At 42.0% G+C, this 17,560-nt stretch overlaps 2 long non-coding RNA genes across 2 annotated transcripts; both read right to left on the reverse strand.

Moving 5' to 3' along the window:
• Positions 1–9,742: 9,742 nt before the first annotated feature.
• LOC120408660 lies at positions 9,743–13,262 on the reverse strand. The gene is made up of 3 exons (XR_005600852.1): positions 13,080–13,262; positions 10,492–10,578; positions 9,743–9,978 (listed from the first exon to the last, which is right to left on the reverse strand). It is a non-coding gene; the product is annotated as an uncharacterized LOC120408660 (long non-coding RNA).
• A 148-nt stretch (positions 13,263–13,410) lies between these two features.
• Positions 13,411–16,499, reverse strand: LOC120407562. The gene is made up of 3 exons (XR_005600110.1): positions 16,333–16,499; positions 15,891–16,032; positions 13,411–13,909 (listed from the first exon to the last, which is right to left on the reverse strand). It is a non-coding gene; the product is annotated as an uncharacterized LOC120407562 (long non-coding RNA).
• Positions 16,500–17,560: the final 1,061 nt, after the last annotated feature.

Below are 17,560 nucleotides of genomic sequence, written 5' to 3' on the forward strand. Positions count from 1 at the left end.
GTATTGTCATCCTGTGACTGGACAATATCTCAAGTCCACTGTTTCCCTTCACAGACATTTTGTGAAGTGTAAATTAAAAAAACACATAACCTCTTATAAGCTGAGCTTTGAGGGGCCAGATACTCAGCTGGTATAAGCTAATGTAGATCCATTGTCTTCAATGAAGCTATGCCAGTTTACAATAGCTGAGGCTCTAGCTCTTTGTTCTTGGTTCCCATGTCTTAGATTTAGAGTACCAATCACTGTAGGTTGCACAGAAGACAATTTAGTGTTGCAAACGTAAGGTAATACCCCACAACAGCTTAGATGCCCCTTCTCTTAGGTCTTGTCTCCCCTTCTCATGACCAGTACTACCACAGTGTATTTCCATCTTGTGGTAATGGCAGTGACCACCATTCCCCAGTGCTTGGGCAGTTTCTGCTCCTGCTCTGGGTAGCTGTCCCCATTTCTCTATGCAGCTCTCTTGGAGCACCTCCTGAGAGAGAAGTGTGTGTGGGGGTGGAAAGTGTGTGTGGAATATATATATATATATATATAGTTGAAAAAAAACCCCACTACTGTTTTCCTTGCCTTTTCATGACTTGGCCTATGCAGAGATTGCTAACATGCGTTACCTAGATTGAAAGCTCTTTGGGGCAGGGATCATGTTTGTTATGCTTGTGGAGTGCAGAGTACCGTGGAGCTCTGGACTCTATTATATGCACCAAATGATTTAGGTGCTTGTTGTGAGGGTGGATTTTTGTGTTTTTTAACTCCAAAGAACCTTCAAACCATAGTGACTGTTGATCACTAGTGACTTGAGTTAGACTTGAACTAATAACCTCAAGTACAAGGTTCTATAGCCCGTTTCCAAACCCTTAAGCCACCCAGTAGCCAGTTGAACATGTTATCTGATTAACATTAAAAGTCCAGTCAGTGGGATACATCCCACTACAAGTGTATGAGGAGTGAGAACACAGAGTAGCATGAAGATTTGGGGTAGAAGGGAGACCTATTGATCGTAGTCAACCAAGCTGGGAAAGTGAGAATCGGTATAAAGCAGTCAGGTGTACCCTCTGCATTTAAAAGAAATCATTGATCAACCATGGAAATAGTCTGGTTAGCCCTTTTAGTCATATTCAGAATTCAATTAAGACACTTTCTGTTCATCTCAAGAGTCTCTTGTTTTACAGCCAACTTTGCATCCATCACACAAAAATGTAGTGGTGCTGTACTGCACTTTTATTATTGTAATTACAGGAAAAATGCAAAATCATGAAACTGAGGTTATTAAAACAATATTGATGCTTATGTAGGGCTGTAGTGGGTGAGGCCGTTTTTGGAAGTGGTGTTTATATACGTAAAGCATGGCGATAGTCAGATCCTAGAGTGGTGTATTAAAAAAATCCTAGGAAAATAAATGAACAAAAAAAATCTTCTAGCATTATTGCCACATGAATGCTACAAGATCAAGCCCTGAAAGCAATCTCCAGCAACGTTAACCTGGCTACATTCCATATACGGTTCTATTTTCCTCCCCTTGTTCAGTGTAAATCTTGACTTACTACTCTTTGTTATTCATATAACATAAAATATACAAGATGTACTGCAACATGGCCCAGTTAACATTGTCAGAGCAAACTTCACTTCTGGAATGCTCTGATTTTTGATCTTACAAACTTTAAAATTGCTTTTTTGCACTTAACAGACATAAGATCAAAACCTCTTGATTCTTCTTGAGAGAGAGAATATGTAGTCTCTATTTTAAAGATTCATGTAACTATTTTAATGTAAAGCTACATGAACTGTTCTGAAAAGGTGGGATTCCTTGCATGGCCCAAATTCCCACTGATCATATATAAAAGATTAAGGGCTCCAACCTGCATTTCCTTTGCAACACAAATTCCTTTTGAAGTAAAAGGGAATTTGTGGTGCTCAAAAATGCAGGCTCAGACACTTAGGATGTGATCCACAACCCACTGAAGCTGATGGAAAGACTCCATTGACTTCAATTGGCTAATCTCTGTACTTTAGATCTCAGCCCCACAACTGGAGATACATGCAGCCATGCAGAGCCCCAGTGACTACACCGAGGTAGACCTACATAACTCCAATTGTGGTATAGGCCTTTTTATCTGATACTTTTAAAGACTGACCCAAACTTTAGGTGTACTTGTTTTGCTTCTTCATGAAGTAGATTGTAGCAGTGCATGAATTTACTGTTGAGTTTTGGAGAAAGTGTGCCAGAGGGCTTTGTTTAGTGCTATTTACAAACATGAGGGAACCAGAATCTGTAGTCACTTTGGGCAAAGACTTGATTTGTAGACAGTTTAGGATTAATGATATGCTGGCGACACTTTCAAATAAGTAGCACATCATATGGCTGGTGTGATTAATGTTCACACTATATTATGTCCTAAGGTATTCGTTGTAATAATAATTACCTCAGACATTTTAGGTAATTATGTAATGGAAATGCATAATTCCATATGAATTCCTCTGTAATTTAGAGTGGCCACTTATTAAAAAACATTACCAACAGGCTAAAGGCCTATTTCAGTTTTTGAGATAAATGTAATTAGCAAGCTTACTCTAGAGGTGTATGGATTTATATTTAGGGCTTAGTATTTATCTGGAACAAAAATTAAAAGAAATTAAAGTTCAATATTCAAAAAAATCATGTTTGCCATTTTTAAAGTTTTCATACTATTGGCATTAATTTAGTGCCAATGGAAGTACAGAGCTAAACAGCAACTGGCATGAGTTCTTAATGAATTAGTTGTGACTATCTAGTTTGCTTATACATCTAATTAGTTTTGCCTTTTTTAAAAGTTCAGATTGAACCAGCAAAATTACTGTAGTTATTCTTATCAGGAAAATATTCAGATACTTGAGCATCATGTTGCGAGAGATAATAGTATCGATCAATGCAAAAGATACAGTTCCATCCATTCACTTGATTGTGTTACTGCACTATGTATTCCAAAAGCTATCTAAATGATTCCTACCCCTTTTTGTTTTCTTCACTTCTTTCCCTTTTTTGGTCTCACAGCCTTTTCTATTGTTTTTTTTCTAAGTGCTTGACTCAAACAACCCATTGACTTCACTGGGAGCTGTATCAGACCCCAAGTCTTCTCCTCTCTACTGCCAGCTCCCTCCCCTTACCTCCTTGCTCTTAGATCTCCTCAAACCACCTTCTCCTGTCTCTTGCTCCTAGACTTCTTTCTCTCTGTTTGTCCCCTTATTCCTTCCCCCCATGTTACAGTCCTATGCTAATCTGGAATAGGCTCGGTTACTGTTCCCATTCTTGTTTCTTCCCAGAGTTGCTTCCACTAACATTCACCCAGTAAGTCATCCTCCTTTTCCCCCACGTTATTTATTGCCCCTCAGCTGCTCCATTCTGACTCAGAACACTTTGAATAGAAACTTCAAACTTTTTTGTATGGATCAGATTTTCTTGACCCTATATAGAACGAGCCACTGCCCCGCCACTGTTTTTATTTTTCACTCAGACGTTGCTATTTGATTAATTTTCTATCCAGTTTAGTTTCCTTTCCCTTCTTCCTAGTGTTACTTTTCTATCTGAGGCCTCTTTACTCCATTTTAAAATTAGAGAGGTTTTATTCTTTTTATATAAAACACAATGCTAATAGCTGGATCCTTCCTCCAGTGGTTTTGGTCCTACCTATGAGATAGGAGTTGATCAGCAATTATTATGAGCCACTGTCCATCATCACTGAGGGATATTAAATACAGCACTATGGAAGAATCTATCCCATTTTTCATATTACTCAATGTACTAGGCAAGATGCTTTATAAACACAGGGTAGAGTGACATCAGGATGCTGATATGCTATCTGGACCATGGTAGTTGAGACTATGCTTTGGAGGAATACTTAATATTATCAGCTGGTTGCTTTGGATACACCCAGTTGAAGCTGCTTCTACATTGGGAGGGGGAGAGAAAGAGGCTCACGCCTGGGGCTCGTGGCTTGTTGAGGTAGTGAAACCGCATAAGAAGCTCAACATCACTTGACATGCCTACTTGAGAAACTGCCTGGCCTCCTGCCATACTCTCACAGAAGTGATCAGCAAAGGAGAGGCTGCTGGCAGAGCACTCTCTCTCTCAAGGGGCTTCGTTGGAATACTTAGTCTCTTTCCCCAGTCCAAAATAGTCCCTATTTATTGACTGTAAATCCCAGTCTTTTTCAGTGAGCACTGGTGGAGGCGGAGGATATGACTTCTGTGTAGTGGGGAAGTTCAAGAGGGGTTGTAAGCTGAATTGGTCACATGACTAATGATCAAATGATAAGTCATATGGTGAGAGGAAGAATCATTGCTGCTCTGGTTGATTTTTATGTTGTATCTCTATTGTATTTTAAATGTGCAGTTGGGGTTCTCCAAGATTTGGCTTGGTGCCCCTTGCTGTCAAGTCTTTATGAGACAATATATATATATATATATGAATAACTTCTGCCCCCGTCTTTTTCTCAAAGTCACATGTCAGATATGGTACAAAAACATTCTCCTCATTGAGCAATTTGCAGATGCTGCCCCTTAATCATCTCTTGATGAGTTGGCAAGAACAACACTTGATTCCCTGCCCACAAGACAATATTTTAAATCCCCTAGTTTAGCGTATAGCCAGGTTTTCCCCCAGCACTGGTAGCAATGATCTCCTACCATATTCTTTACAAGAAAAATAATAATGTTTCCTCCTGTATTCTGTTCTTCTTTTCAGATCTTCCAGTCTGTTCTGTTTTAGTTTTAATTGGGGTAGGTGTTTTATAGTATTTCAACAGCTACATCTATTTTAAATGTTTTTATTAAATATAAAACATGGACATTTTTATTAAGCATCCTTCTATCTTACTGTCCTCTGTACTATACTCTTTGATTCTTAAAGTAGGGGAGTACAAAGCCTCCATAATTTTACTAGTGCTCTAGCTAGGCTTGGAAGGATTCGGTTTTTGTCAGTAAATGTCCATTTCACAAAACATACACAAACTGACATATTTCCATCAATAACTGAAATTTACATAGAGGCAAAGAAAGAAAAATGCAGCTTGAGAACTTATTATAGTTTGATTTAGAAATATTTAGTTTGTATACTTGGACATGTGACATTAACAATTTGAATGCGGCTACTGTCATTAAATAATTGTCTGACCCTCGACAATTTCCTACTATTGTGAACATTTTTAATTGGTAAAATAGAAAAATGCTTAAAATAAACATTGACAAACTGCCAAAATTATATAAAACATTGAATTCTGAATGAGCAATTATTTGAACCTCCCCGCTGTATGCATTAGCTATAGCCAACATCAAACCCAGTGACTGTGTGGGAGAAGCCAATTATAATTAAACAAGCCAACCTTGAAAACAGATCATATGAAATAGCAAACAAGAAGTGTACTGGGGCCAGGTCCAAAGCCCATGGAAGCCAGTGAGAGTCTCTGTTGATTTCCACGGGCTTCTATTTTACGACTTAATTTATAATAAACAGGAATTATTTAAATCCCCTCAACAGAAATGCCCCTTTATTATGGTAGATGCATCTTCTTCCATGAACTATAATTCCCCTGGGATGGGGGTGTTCCACTCACCCCTGGTGGCACCTCCTCCTGGCCATCTTGGGGATTAGCTCTGGCCAGGCATGGCACCCGTCCCAGTGGCATCTCTCCTGTCATCCTCTTGCCCTGCAGACCCCCCTTGGTTCAAGAGGAGACTGTGGTTCCTGATGACTCAGCCCTCTGGTCACATCACCATACATGTTCACCTTCCAGGGGGTAGGGTAACAAAGTATTTCCAGAACAAGTTGTCCTAGGCAGTCTACTGTCTTCTGGCTGGCCTGTGCCATGTCTCCAATGGCTGGTAGGAAAACCTGGGCCCACCCTCTACTCTGGGTTCCAATTCAGGAGCCCTCTAGTCAGCAGTCAAGGCCTTCGCTACCCTGTCTTGCTGCTTTCTCCATAAGCCTTTCCGCAGCTTTCCCCTTGTCTAGGAATATTTATGGACATATAGAGGTATATGAGGGGCTAGAGAGTGACTTCAGCCCTTTTCTGCTCTCAGCTCCTGGGATTTTTACAGCCCCTCCTGTTCCTGCCCAGCTGGGCCTCATTTAATCAACCCCTGTTCCCTGGCTTTTCCTCCAGGTGCAGCCTGGGGAGTTAACTGGCCTACCTGGCCATCTTAATCCAGTGATAGTCAATAGGTGGACCACAGGCCAAAGCCAGACTGCAAGATACTTTTGAACAGACCCAACAATCTTTTTATTTACTTATCATTATCTTTTTTATTTTTTTTCTCTGGAGTCTGGTTCTTGACAAAAAAAATAATTGACTATCTCTGTCTTAACTCTTTTGTGGGGTGGATACCCCATAATCTTATTATAAGAATTCTGTTCATGTCCATTTGAAAAACAATGTGAATGTTTCCTATTCACCCAGTAGCACATTCCTTAGTGCATTTGGACTAGAACCCACAGGTGCCTGTCGCTGCCCTTTTAGCATCTACTGGGTGTTTAAAATGACAGTCTGAGAAGTAACATTGTGCAGATTCTCTCTCTCTCTAGGGAGAATTCAGAAAACCAGTAACAAAGGCAAGGGATGGGTATTGAAATAGGTTTATTTTACAGGTCAGTGGATAACCCTTGGTCCAGATTCATACTCTACTCCATTCCCTTTGCACTGTTCAGGAGAATACAGTAGCATAAGGGCAGTTCAACAGGCAGAGCTATGTCAGGGCTGGTTCTAATACATCCCTAGTTTCAGCCCCCCAGTGCAAGGGGTGTCTTAGAAGCAGAAAGGGTCATGTTAGGTTAAGGAGAGCTCAGTAAGGGCACAGCCTGAGATATTCAGAGCAGTCTAGGGGAATTTGACATAGGAATAATAAGTGTTCAAATCCCTTGGGTTGCTCTGAAAATCTCAACCATGTTCTTTAACTTTTAATGCCAGCAAAAATTCCTAATATACCCACCCCGCCTAAATTTCACTTTAAGTGAGGAGTTACTGTACATTTCATAAAGTGATCCCAGTTAACATCATTTCATTGCTGATCAGTTAGGGAACATGCTCATTTAAAGTTGTGCAATGGTCCCTTCTAATGTTGTTTGGCAGCTGCCTGCTTTGTCCACTGCTTGCAGGAAGAGCAGCCTGTTGCAGCTAGCTGGTAGGGGCTTGGAACCAGGGTGGACTGGAAGCCCCCCCTATCAATTAGCTCCCCTAAGTTCCCTGTGCAGCAGCTGTCCAGCAGGCTAGGAATTGCAGCTGTCCCTCCCCACACTGCCATGTGCTGCTCCTGCCCTCTGCCTTGGAGCTGCTCCCTGAGACTCCTGCTTGCTGTGCAGGGGGGAGGGAAGCAAGGGGGGGTAATGTCAGGGTATCCCCCTGCTCCTGCACCCCACTTACCCCATCTTCCATAGAGCGGGGGGACACACCAGGGCTCAGGACGGAGGGAGCTTGCAGCAGCTGAAGTCTCAGCAAGCTGATCTGATTAACAAGGCAGTGTACTTAAGGGAAACGTGCATAGCTCCCTCCATTCCTGCTGCCTGCAGAGTGAGAGTGTTAACCCTTGAGGGCTCAGCCAACTGCTAGTTCATCATTTAGCAGTAAGGGAAATATCCCACCCTCTGACTCCTCCACCTCAACCAAGCTTTATAATCATCATCACTTTGTACCAGTATTAAATTGCTTGTTTAAAACTTATAGTGTGTGTATGTATATGTGTTTTGTCTGGTGAAAAAAATTCCCTGGAACCTACCCCTCTCATTTACATTAATTCTTAGGGGGAAATTGGATTCGCTTACCACGTTTTGCTTAAATTTGCATTTTTCAGGAACATAACTACAATGTTAAGTGAGGAGTTACTGTACGTTCATAGAGCTTACGTCACCCCAAAGCAGTTTTCACCTAGACCTTTCCACTTAGAAGTCATAATTGTGCTTCACCAGTAGGGTTGTGGTGGTGGTAGCGGGTGGGTGGATGAGCTGACAGATAAAAATAAAAATTCTGAAATGCAGTGACCTTTGCCAACAGATAGGCTTTATTTACAGTATGTTAGAAAATACCGAGCAAAGTGGCATGCTTTATTTTCTAAGCACTGTCTCTTGGCTTCATGCATTTCATTATGCTAATCCTATGCTTGTAACAAACTCCCTACTCCACCCCTTTTCCTCCCAAACTCCAGTCATTTAACCCTAACCAATGCTGATCAACTACAGCTCTTTGCTTCCACATTCACACCTTGTCTTTTGACCATTTTTACTGTATTTGCATAATTTCAATTTTAAGCTTCTTGGGGGCAGGAATCTGTCCAATAGTTTGTGTAATTTTAAAATTGCCATGAATACCAATGATGTACAAAAACAACCTGGGTCTTAACTGAGTTTGTGCTGCTAAACATATGGGACAAAATGTAAGACAGTATTCACTCCAGATGTTACTGTGAAATGGTTACATTTCACTGGAACATGAGCCATTCAAAGGAATATCAATCCTTATTCTGTTGTAGCAGCATATAGCAACAAAGGATCCAAAACTGTAAATTCTCAAGTTGAAATCATGGCCCCGGAAATTAATGGGAATTTTGCTATTGACTTCAGTAGAACTCTTGGCATTGGGTGGCCTCTTATTTGTACAATAAATAAATAATTCCAAACATTTTTCTCTACGTATTTTTAATATTCTCCTCTCTGGCAATTTTAGTCACGATTTAATTAACCTCAGAGGCAATGAGGGCGGGTAGAGCTCAGAGAGGGAAGGAAATGTTATCGATATTGGGACTGAACGTTCCAACAATTAAATAAATGATTTTTTTCCAAGTTCGAAAATCATATGAGAGAAATCTATCTTTGTGAAAAATGTGGTGGGTAGGGGACGTAAATGGTTCAGAAAAACTGGAGGGCACTGGTTGGGAGGGAGTGCTACCAAAAGAAAACTATGGAGTGGCACATGTGAAATGAGTTGGTAACATAAGTAGCAAGTGGGGAAAACAACTGTATTAACTAAAACGAGTTTGTAGCAGGCCACCAACAGGCTGAATTAGGTCATATTTTGTAACAGCATGTGAACTAAGAGTGACTAAGGACTGTGTCTAGGGAAACCTAAACTTTACATTCTCCAGTTTTGGCAGAAAATTTTGACTTTAAAAAGTTGTGAATTTCCAATTTAAACAATACTTATTAAATGTGTTTATCAATGAATTGTGCCAGCTCCAATTAGGAATGTACGATTTAAACCACTGCTTACCATTTTCCTTGCATTAATATCACTTGTAAATTTTTTCCACAAGTTTTTCTTTAGAGTATGCTTTTCTTGGACACTAACCTCCCCCCGGTGCTATTCTGGAGTAACTCCATTGAGTTCAGTGGTTACACTGGTGAGAGTTCCAAGTCAGACTCTCACATTATAGCTGAGTTTGCAGTTTGGGAATGGAAGACTTTTTCTGGTGCCTTTGCATATGGAGAGTTTGAGGGAGATACCAGTATCATTTCACCCCATAATATGGGCCAGACATTCTCAGCTATTAAGACTTGGCATACTGCATCTAAACTCAGACTTGGCAGTTTTAATCAGGGCACTTCTAGGGGATTGTTCTTTTAAACCAGCCTTGTATCACTATTAGTACATGTACCAAAGTTTGAGAAATGTGGTTCAGCTCTCACGCAGAACATCTGCTGTCCCGATGTGGGCTCTTGTCAATGGAAGAAGTTACAGCATCTATCGTACTGCATGTCTCATCATGCAGTTTATTGACCTTATTACCGCTTCCCTGTTTAGGCTGTGATGCTGCATCTACCCTACTCTGCCTTTGCAATTAAACCTTTAGAAAGCAGCTGGTGCAGGTAATGATTTTTCTTCATCCGTGGTGTTCCTCCTGTTGTCTTTTCTCCTTTGCTGCTGTAGTTAAACATGTACCCTCTGTTTCTAGATCAGAAAGGCGGGGGAGACTAGAAAACCCATGCTGATTTATTCTTCCTTCCCAAGTCAAAAACACCTGAAATATATTATTAATAATTTCTATTACAATAGCATTAGCAGCCCCAACTGAGAATGGTTGAGCACACTACAGCCACTATACCAAGACATAGTAAGGGATAGTTCTTGCCCCAAAGATCTTTCAATCTAGGTAGAAAGAACAGACAAAGGGTGGGAGGGGAACCAGAGGCACAAAGAAGTCAGGTGACTTGCTCAAGCTCACACAGCCAGTCAGTGGTAGAGATGGGGATAGAACCCAGACTGATATTGAGAACAACATCTTTAGTTCTACTCTAAGTCATCCTGTTGTTACCGGGGGTTCTTTCAACCAAAAGCTCTTGGTAACTTTTATTCTGTGTGAGGTGGTGTCAGGAAATAAATCTGGGGAGACACGGCCATCCGACCGATAGATGTCTGGCACAAACAGGACAACACAAGAGCGCTTTCACTTAAAGCTAAACTTTACTTAGTCTAAAGCACTTACACACATCCACAACAGCTTAGTAAAACACCCCCAACCCTTGATAATTACCAAAGCTGAGTGTGGCTCTCGAGTGACACAGCGGCAGGCTTCCCATGGCCAAATCTTCTGTCTGCCGGTGGGGACTGCAAGATTTATCTAGAGGGAGAGTCCAAAAGAGTCCAACTACCTCAAACTTTTCCCCCTTATTTATACGTTAGTAATAGAATGACATGACCCTTAAAGAAAACTTGTTAAGTAAGCAGTTTCAATGGTCAAGCAAGAGGTTCTTTCTGATTATTGATTAACCAGGTATGGGTTTTCCCAGAGTTTGCAGCCTTGAGGCCCCAATAGACATTCCTGGGGCACATCCTGCTCTTCTAAAATGTATATATCAGCAACTTCAACACAATTCTTATCAGGAAGGACACGGGGTCAAGCTGCCCTTTCTGTGGCACCAAAACACCCTCCCCTCCTGCCTTGGTTAAGCTAAGCCTGCTGACTAGGCTGCTTTTAGCAATAAGCCATAGTGGTTTCAGGCACTTTACTGGTTTGCCAGAATCTCCCTGTACACTGACAGCAATTTTATCCTGAGACACTCTTGAATTGCTTGCATGTCTTCAGTCTCACCATTGTATGTCTGCATAGTGCTGAATTCTTGGGTGGGAAAACAGACAAGCAGAAGGCATTGGCTGAGCCATATGAATTCCTTCCCACTCCCCCAGGCTGCTGCAATATACAGATTTCACTTTCACTGGCAGAAAGTCATGAATCTGCACAAGAAAAGTAATTTTTCCCCTTGCAACATTTTATGAAGCTAGCCAAAAATCCAGTTATCTTCAGGTAGGGGGAAAAATCAGTGTACTCAGTTGATAAAGCATAACCCCCCACCCCCACCCACATATTAAGCAAGACATAGAAAGGATATAAAATCTGCTTGGGGGGACGGAGGGAGGCAACAACAGTAACTCATTAACATTCTGCATTGAGCTGAAACACAAATTAGCAACTGCCTCAGTTATTCCTGCAGCAGGCAGCTTAAAAGTGCCATCCATCTCCTTTCAGTTACATGCACAAACCACTCCAAGGAGGTTCAATGAATGACAGACCTCTCTTTCTTCCTTTAAATACAACTTGCACTGGTTTAACTAATGGTGCCCAGTAGTGTAGACATACCAAGTCTCTTTGTACCTCCAATCCCCATTTGTAAAATAGGGACAATCATACTTTCATACCTCAGAGGGTGCTGTGAAGAGAACTATATTAAATAGCATGAGACACTCAGATACTATCGTAAGGAGGCCATATAAGGACCATAGAACAGGTCATGCCTGGAGAATCCAGCTACTACTGAGAAAGCACATTATTGTAACCTCAAAGCGTACAGCTGGTATGGAGTAAACATTGGCAGCTTTTCCAGAGAAAGCAGAGGACCAGTAATTCTTCTACATTTTCAAAGAAAGAACAGCCAAAGAGATCAGCTTGCTCAGGCTTGACTATGAGAAATCTGCTACTAAAATACTAAAGCATATGAGTTCAGACAAAGATGTGTTGAGAGTGTGTAAGTACACAGCTTAAAAATATAGCCCATATGGGTATATAAATGGCACTATGAAATAAAGTGTCTCCAGGATACCCAGGTCCTTTAAGCATATTCCAAAGGTTATGCTTCACTGAAATGCTAGATTTTATTTTAATAAGATAATGACATACATATGGAATATGTGAATATGGGCATTTTGTTAGGATTTGCTATTACAGTAGAAGTCAAATAAATCATGTGACTACAGTATTTTCACAGGGATCTCTTCTCTCACCAGCAGTGAAAGTAGCTCCCAGAACCAAAAGAAAAACCTGTAACTTTCCCCCTCTCTCAGGGATAGAGGTGTGTGATAAACAAGACAACATTAAACTTTTCCCTTTTCTGGGGTTTAAACAAAGGCCTGTGCTTGCCAGGATGGACATAGGACACATTTTCTTCTCCTGTCACCACCACTCTCACCTCTCCTCTCTCCTTTTCAGCTCTTCTTTCCAGGCAGATCATCTGTGTTTTGTAGATTATTATGCCCCAGTTGCACCCACTTCTCCTCTCCCAGCGTGGTTCTTTACCCTTGCACAAGTGACTGGGAATAAGGGTTTGGGATCTTTTCCCTACATTGACAATTCTAGTCAAAGTACCAAACTCACAAATGGATAGCAATAGCACACCCAACACAGGAATCTAGAATGTATTATGTGTTTCGCTACCATCACGGTCTCAGAGTGCCCACAATAAAAACCACAAAAGTTCTGTCTTTTATCCCACCTCCCAATCAGTGCAAATGTTGTCTTGTTTCCATAAAGAAACTGTATGTCTCCCCCATCCTTCTGTTGCAAATATCTAAAGCCCCCTCCCATGGTATGTAGGTGCCTGCACAGTATCTGAAGTTCAGGGGGTGTTTAGGTCTGGGAGTTTGACCTGGCTCTATCCGTAGACTGGTTCTAATCCACGCCCCCTGAGAACATGACAACCTCACTCCACCTGGACAGGTCTAAGCAGTTCATTCCAGTATGAGTTTTTGCATCAACTTGAGAGAAACTCTTGTTAAGAGGAAAAAGCCTCCCTTTCTCTTCTTACATTACTTTGATCTGTACCATAAACAAACACATTTCCAACCTACCATGACCAACTAGCTCTGTAGATCCCGCCTTTGCCCAGTCCTACTCAGGGATCCCCCACTTGCCATATCATGAGCTCTCCAAATATTCCTATATTAAAAGAGTCCTATGAAAGGCTTCATCACTAAGGAGTGAAATATATCTATGGGCAGCCATGTCAGGTCTTGCTTTTCAGTGCCTCTCAACCATTAGATTATGTTCAGCTGCTACTTTTACAAACTCAGTGAAAATACACATACGTGTATTTTACCTTTTTCCTTGTTCATGCTCCTAAAAACTTAGGAAAAACAAGCAGCATGGACAGCAGCACATATAATTAAGCACAAAGGATGGTGAGGTTGTCCTGGCCTCCCAGTCACTGTCAATGTTTTTCAAGGGAATAAACAAAAATGCATGCAAACATTTTTCCAATGTGTGATTTGCAGTCAATAAACAGAAAATGCTAATCATACTAATTTCCTCCTACTGGTAAATGATGCATAAGTAATCTATTAACATGCAAGGGCCAACAGGGTTAAGCTGTTCAAACATTGCCATTGATTTCCTCCCTTTTCCCATATGCTCCCTTCTTCTCACTCAACTGGTACTAAGTAACACTTCTTTGCAGTTGTATTGTAAAAGTTTGTTCCCTTGAGAGTCTCTCAGAGGCTCTGCTGTTAAAACATTAATTACAAGGAGGTGAAGTATTTGACTAATCAGCAGCAGGAGTCTGTAGGGGTCCAAAGCTGAATGACAAATGCCAATATCCACTTTAGGTTTGTTGGATCAACAAGCCAATATGGTGAAACTGATCCATCATCTTGTCACCAATTCCCATAGCAGTCTCAGAAGCCTGCCAATTAAAAATAAATTGTAATCACTATACATCACTCAGCAGTGATTGCAGGCACATGATAAATAGGGACCTTTTCCTTCCCCCCTGTTCAGCTCTGATGTCTCTTTGCCCCCCCTTCCCTTTTTTTAATTTACACACTTTTACCATAGTGCAGATCCCAAAACCAGAAGTTAGAAACACAGAACATACCTTAAAATGCATTTCCCCTTCCTTTCAATTACCATTTTATCAAACTGGTATAAATTCATATAGACTTGTGAAAACTGGCAGCCAGAAGACTAAAGCTGTAATTGTAATTACCAGCAACGTGCCATTTAACTTCTCTCTCTCCTTTTCACCTTACATTTTTCAAATGCAGACTCAAGACAGGGTGATACAATGATCCTAAAATCATTTAAATCAACAAAATGTCTAGTTATTGTACCATTCTCCACAGAAAGCATCACTCTGCTTCCCTTGCATAGAGAAGCTACTGTACTGAGCAGGACAATAACTTTCTGAATCCACACCCCAGGTTTCTGTCCAAGAAGTCCAACACTAAAACCAAATTAAGGCTTTCCCAGGGCAGAGGAAGGAGGAAGAGTTGTATAACTTGAGTAGTGGCACTGTAAGGCATTCTCCCTGCACTGGCAGATGTTCTCAGGGAGCACTAGGAGCCAGTACAATCTCCATTCCTCACTACTACTTCTTTGAAGAGAAATAATAGTACCACTACCTGCTGCCTAACTCCAGGTGTGCAGGGGGAATGGGCCATACCACCTACCCCTAACTCTGGCTGGACACACCCCCTCTCGCTATGTTGGCTGACAGACTAGCTTAGCATTCTTAGGAAAGCGAGTCTAAATTCTGCATGCCTTTTGTGTCTACGTTGGCGGGAACAGGCTCTGTACAACCTGCCCTCACAGCCTCCCTAATACAGTTACAAATGGGCTGCCACAATGTACCAAAGTATCTGACTTTGAATTACTAAGTGCCTCATTGACAAATAGCCTAGAGCAGAGGTTCTCAAACTGTGGTCCGTGGATCACCAGTGGTCTTTGAGCTCCATTCAGGTGGTCCGCAGATAGTTCCCTCTGAAGTGCACGCCTGGGCAGCTGCACATAAGAGAATGAAGGGCCACTCCACTAGTTAGGTGCCTGGACCTTGGAGAAGACGCACATGTAAGGTAAGGTGGTGGCCTTGGGGGGAATAGGGGGTAGTGGGAGGGGCAGTGGGGTGAGAAGAGGGGATGTGGGGAATTTGGGACGTGCAGGGCTACAGTGGTCAGAGAAAGAGGTGACTTTCCCCAGCTCCAGGGCTGCGGCTGACAGGGAGAGACTCCCCACTCCTTCCCAGCCCCAGCTTGGGGGTTGCCACGGCAGGGGAGAGAGGGCACATCCATCACATTAGAAAGGTAGACTACTGATATTAAAATATGAGTTGCGTGTTTTTATTTGTAGAACAAAAAAAGTTAATTATTACTAAGGGTTTTTTTATACCACACTTTTATCCAAAGTGCTTTACAATAGTTAGCTAATGGTACAAACAACATTTGGAAAGATCGTTAAGTGATCCACCAAGACCCTCAGTAATTTTCAAGTGGTCCATGAAAAGAAAGGTTTGAGAACCACTGGCCTAAAGGCTTGGTCTGTACCTAAACTGCATATAATATACTTTTTTAAACAAAGGAATGAACTCAGCCATAGTATTTGCTTGTATCTTCTTTGATAGCTAAATAGATCTAACTTGCTGTTTGACTTCTTCAGCAAGTAAAGCCTGCAGCTGATGGACATTGTCCTTACCCTGCAGTTACAAGGACAGGGCAGGCCTGAGAAAAGGCTGCAGAAAGTGTTTCTGTGAATAGTTGCTCTCATTTATTGCTTGAATTCCCTTCATGTGGATTTCCACCCCTTCTGCAGTTGTTTTCCACTCATGTTTGTGGGCTCAGAATTTTGTAGCACCAATGCTTGCAGAGGGTAATGTGAAGGGCTGGGCTTACCATGGGTGCTGCCTGGTGGTTAGGTTCCAGGGTACCAGCTCTCTCATCAATAGCATCCCCCGCGGATGGTCGCTCAGGTGCAGTCTCTCTTCCGGTAGATAGTAACTCAGTCCTCCAGCCAGGTCCGTACTTGAGACCACTCCTTTCCAGAGCAACAGAGTCCAATGAAGTTTAGAAGTCCAATGCCCCCCCTACCCCCCCAAAAAAAACCTCTCCAGACCAACTCCAGGCTCCCATAGGACCCATACCTCTGCATCAGAGCATACAATGTCCTTGTCCCCGTTATCTCAAGGGAGAAAGGTGCTTTATGCCACCCTCATGGCTAGCTATTAGGGAAGCCCGCATTCTCCCTCCCCACCAGGCTCCAACCCACGGCCCTACAAACGGCAGCAGTCTCCAGACCCCAGGTGCTTTGAGGCTGCCTCCTTGAGCCACTTCCTACCATTTACTTTCCCAGTACAGCACACGGTCGAAGTCTCAAACAATCCAACAAGAGAAAGAGTGAAGTGTTTCTTAATCCTTAAGGACAAGCTAGTCATTTCCCTACTGCAGCAGCCACTTGCAGTCCCCCCGCATATCCCTGCAGCAAGGGCTCCCACTATATCCTTACTCAAGAGCTTTCACGATAGATCTGTTCTCCCCTATGGCTCTCTTTTAAAAACCTCCTCCAGCTCAAGCAGGTGTGGTGTGGCTGGGCCTTAACCCCTAAATTGGGAGACAAGGGGTTATTATATACCCCATCACAGGCAGATTTTAAATTCACTTTTGCAGAGCCCAGCACTAGAAATCTGATTCTGTGCATGTGTCTACACTGCAATCAGAGGTGCGATTGCAGCTCTGGTGAGCATACCTGGGCTAGCTTTAATCTAGCTAGTGCAACTGAAAATAGCAGTGAAGATGCAGTGGCATGGGCTTCAGCCTGGGTGGGATGAGCCCGCCCAGAACTCTGGGTTGGCATTTGTGGTGCTAGCTTGTGCCACAGAATGCGCCCACTCCATCTTCACTGCTAGCTTTAGCCATGCTGGCTAGATTAAAACTAGTGCAGGTCTGCCAGCCCAAGCGGCGATCACACCTCCTACGGCAGTGTAGACATTCCCTAAGAGTTAACATTCATTCAAATCAATAAACACAAACAAAACTGTTTGAGGTATGTAATCAATCTCAGCTAAGCAGCACACCAGGAATTTTCATTAGAAATATTTAAAATGAAATAAATCAAATAATTTCAATTTGCAAATAACCGTAAGGAAATAGCAATCTGTTTAGCAATACATGGCTCACAGAAAGAGATGAAATTTACTAAAAAATACCCCAAACTTTTCTATGAACTATTCACTCAGCTCTACCTGGAAATAAATGTTGGCATTTCACAAGCTGCACTTGGCACCAAGGGTTCACATGATTGGGCCCTTCTAGATTAAAGAAAAGCACTATATTCCGTGATGTTACAAAAAGAAGCCCAAAGGATAAGACGAGGCCAACTTTAGTAGAGCAAATTTTCCACAAATGGAAATGCCAAGGCAAAATGGATTTTTCAAACAGCTTCTTCCACTAATGTTGCAGGCTGTGTGAAATGAACAGGTGGTGTACGCCTTTAAAAAGCATTCTTGGGGGACGGAAGTCCCTATTGCAGTCATGTAAAATTGATGATGTTTTGGCTTTAAAATAAT

The sequence above is a fragment of the Mauremys reevesii genome, linkage group 6 (genome assembly GCF_016161935.1).
Source record: "Mauremys reevesii isolate NIE-2019 linkage group 6, ASM1616193v1, whole genome shotgun sequence".
Lineage (NCBI taxonomy): Eukaryota > Metazoa > Chordata > Testudines > Geoemydidae > Mauremys > Mauremys reevesii.